This window comes from Poecilia formosa, unplaced genomic scaffold (genome assembly GCF_000485575.1).
Source record: "Poecilia formosa unplaced genomic scaffold, Poecilia_formosa-5.1.2 Scaffold259, whole genome shotgun sequence".
NCBI classification, from domain to species: domain Eukaryota; kingdom Metazoa; phylum Chordata; class Actinopteri; order Cyprinodontiformes; family Poeciliidae; genus Poecilia; species Poecilia formosa.
Window position 1 is genome coordinate 655377 of NW_006800198.1, and position 5646 is coordinate 661022.

A 5646-nucleotide genomic window follows, 5' to 3' on the forward strand; every position below is an offset into this window, starting at 1 on the left:
CTGTTTAAGACATGTCTCCTTTTGTAAGTGCGTGTCTCTGCGTCCAGTAGAGGGCACTGTGGGTATTCACTGAGGCCCGTCGCCTGTCTGAGCCTGTGACCACCCCAGTGATTACAGTGTTTGAGCAAAGCCGTGCCATATTTGTTTGACTTTGTGGCACTCAGTAAATAGTCAGCAGGGGTGGCATTTGGGGCCATTTTGTTCTTCTAATGTCGCCTCTGTAAAACCAGGAAAGCACACACACGACTATTAAAATCACATTTTCCATCGACCTGTGAGCCTCTATAGAGGACGGGAAAAACTCAGAGGCCCCTTAAAACACATGTAGATTTATGCGTAAGCATAACACGTGTGTGAAACACTGACAAAGAAAATGCAACAAGTTTTTGATTTGCAGCCCATTGCAATGCAAGAACAGACACTGGCACTGATACAGTCCAATTGTGTGAAAATCAGTTTCTTCATAAGAATTTGAATGAATATCATAACTCCTCCAACTGTGATGCAAATGACAATTGATACATCAGAGGAAAAGAGTGATTCTGAATATTGTAGGTGAGTCTCCAATTTCCTCACGCAGTCTCTGTGATCTTTCGGAATGAGAAATGGGTTCAGTTTTATCAGCGAACCATGTGGATCCTCATTCTTGTGTAAAATGTAATATATCTTTCTTGCTGCACGACTCCTTTTCCTGCTGACCAGTTCTTCCTCCACCACTGTTACTGCTAAAAAATATATATACCAACTCACTGGTTTTTATGCCTGTCCACCCCAGGGACAAGCTGGGATTGTAGAAATGAAAATTTATTTTTCTATGAAAATCTCATGCCTAGGCTCACTGATTAAAAATACAGCCAAGTGCCGTTCTGATGGGTACAGCCCTTCTGTCGTCCTCTCGGCTTTATAGAACATTATTTAGAAAACACTCGACGTTATCAGCAGTCAGTTATAAAACAATGGGTTTACTCAGCACATTTATTTTAATGAAAACAAGTCTATCTTTTTATGAAAAATGCTGTTAATTGTCCTCTTCCACTGCAATTACAGTTTTGAGAGAGGAAATATTTGCTTTCACAAGTTGGATTACTTTGCCTGTTGTTAGAAAAAGACCATCAACCGGATATCAGATAACTGGGAAAAATGTTTGCTCTGTTATTTTCCGCCGTTTTAGCCAGGCAAATGTTACATTATTTTTCTTACAGCCCTATTTTAAACCTTACAAAGATATAGCAAAACATTTATTTGGTGCATAGGGGGGAATTATGTATTTACTGGTTTCAAAACATCTCATTAAGTTGTCTAATTTTCTCTCTAATTTACAATCTGGAATGTGTGCTTGTCTCAGTTATAAAGGGGGGGGAAATCATTAAACAACATTCAGAAAACCTCAAACTCTGGAGGAAGGATGTATTTATTTACCTCAAAGAAAGTAAAAAAGTAAGTATGGCTCACAGCTACTCATAGTTACTAAAGATTCCTGGGATTAGGCAGCAGTTCTGCACAGTAATCTCATCTACCTGCAGAGACATGAAGTATGGAAACACTTGCAAGGCATTATAAAGCTTCATAATAGTTTCCTTTATCACAAAGAAACACAAACTTCAGAGTATTTTATTGTGATTTATCTGATATGCAAACACAAAGTAGCACATATGTGTGAAGTGACACACATTTTTCAACTTTAATCCCAAATAAAAATCTGAAAAATCTGTGGTTCCGTTGTTCAGAGTAGATGGAGCGAGTTGAAAGGCAGATCAAATCACCGGAATGATGAGAAGTTTTATTTTAATATTAACCCGATAGTTATATTTACTCAAAAAAATAATCTGAGCTCATAAAAGAGATCAGAGACACAAAACTCAGCAGGGGGGAAAAAACCATGAACTTCACAATCAAACATGGCTGTCCTAACAAAGGACACACATGGATATAAATGATGGCAGGTCAGATCATCTCAACCCAGAAGGGATAACTAACCAGCATATCACCACTAACGAGGAGAGAAGGGATAACTAACCAGCATATCACCACTAACAACAACGTTCTGTTATGTCTGCAATTAATCTGAAACACCAATGAAGGAAATCAAAGCGCATAAAGGTAAAGGTTTACCTTTATACACTAAAATGCATCCATTTGCCCCTCTCTAGCAGGACTCAGTGGTACAGTCCAATTAGCATTCATGTATTTATCTTCTCTGAGCCCATGGGATCAGTCTTTTGTCTGACCAAACTCCCAGAGTAAAGAGCTGAGGAACCAAACAGAACCAAACAGAACCTTACAGAATCTTTGCAAAGGAATTGTTGCATGTTTGTTTTTTGTTTTTTTTTTACCAAATGTTTTTTACAACATTTAGTTGCATGTCTTTTCTGGACCACCTTGATTTACTGCCTGACTTTAAAGTTGTAAGGAGTTGCTTATTGAACCACTTTGTCCTGTTTTGGTGTTAGTGAGAACCTAAATGCAAACACGAGGATGAGACGGGCAAAACGGGGGGAAAAGGAAGTTTAATAACAAAAATCAGGAGACGGGAACGAACTGGCTGCAGCAGGATGAGGATGACACGGGATATGACAATGGAGTAACTGAACCACGGAGTATTTATAGTGGGGGGCTTGACTTAATGCTACATACCCAGGTAGATGAAGGCACAAGCAACAGTTTTGAGAGAAACCCAGGCAGTAAAGAACATAAAAGTCAGTAAACAAACCAAAAAGATTGAGATTTTATAAGTGAATTTAATAGGACATTTTAATGCACACATATAATTCCTATTTTGTATTCATTACCTCCCTTTTGGGTTTAGAATTAATTTTAAAGTATTAGTGCTCACTTACAAGGCAATAAATGATCAGGCACCAGAATATCTGTCTAATCTTCTGACTTAACAGTTTCTCACCCTCAACGTTCTCAGTCAAATCTAAATTTGTTAGTTATTCCCCAAACAGGATTGGGAAAATAAAGGAGATCAGTGTGCCTCCAGGGTTGCCTCAAGCTGAATTATTTTATAATAAGTTAAACACTCATTTATGTAGTCAGGGATTTGCTCAGGGTTTCTGCTGGCATGGGGTCTTAAATTTATTGCTTTGTGCATGGGTTAATGTTTTTGTTTCTTAGGCCTAATTAGGTATCATACTTTTGTGTTTTGTGACCTGAGGGAGAAACCACTTTATAAATAAATCATCCATTAAGATTTTTTTTTTTTTTTTGCAAGATAATGTCTTGCAAATGCTATCTATCTGTAATATAGATATAATATAATATTGTTTTGCATGTAACATTTGACCATTTTTCCAAGTTAAATAAGATTCTCTAAACTGGGAGCCTCCAGAGCGTCGCCTACAGCTGGAAAGGCAAATGACTGCAGAAGCTCTTCACACGACCCAATTTTAACAATAACAATAATAATAAAAATAAAAGAACAGTCTCTCTTTCAGAGTTTTCCAGTGATATTGACAAGCCTTTATTAACTCAGCTGTTGACAGCAGCGTTGCTCTGGTAATGGGGGGAAAGCTGTCATACCGGCAGTGGTCTCGTGTTACTATAAATGCAGATGCCAATAAATACCCACTGGAGCCATTTAAGCTGGACAGCAATGACAATTGCACCTTTTTCCCGCCGAGCACAAAAGCCGGATAGTGGGTGTTTGTGGGCTTTTTGTCCGGTGTGACAAGGCCTTTAGTGGTCGTGAAGAACAGATTACAGCCACAGCATAGTAGATTGTGATAAAATGCTTTTCATCACCGCAAGCCCATCAGCCGTTGGGTGACTCATTCCTTTATCTGAAAACATTTCCAATAAATTCCTTTCTAACACATTGCTGCAGGTGACAGCCTACACTTGTGTTTGACATAATCCAGCTAGACAGTGTGACTATTTTAGAATATTTATTTTCTTTCTCCTTGACTGTAAATTGCAGCTGCTTGTTTTGTGCTGAATTATCTGTTAATAATTAATCTGATTTAGAGCGAATGTTTGATTTCAAGGTATTTGTAATGAATGAATTTAGCATAAAGCAACATTTTCACGTTGTTGGTTTGCAGATCAGATGATGGTGAATAAATCAATAGAAACCATTCCTGCTCTAGCATTTCTTATAGATTCTAGTGAAATAAAGTATCACAGAGAAAAAACAGATTTTGTAGACATGAAGGGTCAGTTTCTCAGCTTGCTATTTTTTAGCTGTACAAAGAGCAATGCTTGTCTTTATTATTTATATTTAAAGCTGAAACTGTTAATTAACAGAATGCACTTCAAAATGGCAGCTGCAATTAGTGTCTCCACCAGAGCAGCTTTGCTAAATCAATTCCACCAGCAAGCAGACAGGTAAAGCTGTTTTGGTCCTAATAACAATTAACTCTGAGCTTTGACTTGAATCTTTTTCAGCGAGAAACATCACAAAACAGGGAGAGACAATTTAAGAAGCTTGTGAAAGAAAAAAAGCAGCTACAAGTACGACGCTAATAGCAGAGTGGTTGAAATTATCACTGTCATGCTTTGAATAAATGAGTGAATAATTTATTTCAGACAAATAACATACAGAGGGATTGTTTATTTGTAAATAAATAATCAAGGTGCGTGCGCAACCTGACTGTAGCTGGGCCGGCCGTTAGAACCATAGACATTAATACGTAGATGCCTCATGGAGCGCTGAGTCGTACGTAACAACGTCCGCCATCTTCTATGTGGCAGCAGAGCGATCGGAGCTCCTTAAGTCCTGTACATTGTGGACTTGTTTCAACCGTTTTACGAAACAAATCTTTGTTTCAACCGTTTTATGACACAAATCTTTGTTTCAACCGTTTTACGAAACAAATCTTTGTTTCAACCGTTTTATGAAACAAATCTTTGTTTCAACCGTTTTATGAAACAAATCTGGATTCATTGGCATTACCTCTCACAGGTAAGGATGAAAGATCAGAATTACTTGACTTTGCAGCCAGAAATTCACTTCTAAACAGCCGAGAAATATTTAGTATGTAGCTTAATTGGGCCAAAGTAACCGCTGATTGTTAGCGTAGCAGCTAACGTTTTCACACTGTTTTCTAATGAGAGAGAGGTGATGAGAAACCCTTGTTAGAGGAGAAGTTCATTAAAGATCAGGGATTTAGTGAGGAAAGATCAGTCAGGATCAGAGCGCTGAGTGGAGCGGTGTACCACTCCAAGATGGCCGCCCTAAATCTCGTCAGCTCCAATAGGCGAGAGCGGCCCATGAGGCCTTTATCCTCATATTATGTCTATGGTTAGAACGCTCACTGGTTGCCATGGTTACCTGTATTAAACTTGCTGTTTTAACTTTAGCTAGCATGTTTTCAGCATACTACAGATCTTCATCAAAGCGTGAGCAAATAAGTTATGCTACTAAATAGACATTAATGAATGAGATGCGTCTTAATGACCGATAAGCATTAAATGCAGAGGAGTTGATAAATGATGAGAGAAAATTACCCAAAAGTCAGACAACATTAAAGCAATTTGTTCATGGAAAGAGTATCATCTTTCAATAAGATATGTCAAGGCATTCTAAACAAAACAAATATATATAGCCTACGGTGAACAATAAGGACACCAGAATAGGGTTTTCCTAATATGTATGCTATTATTAGACAAGGCACTCTACCTGGGAAAGGGTAGAGTGCCTTCTCT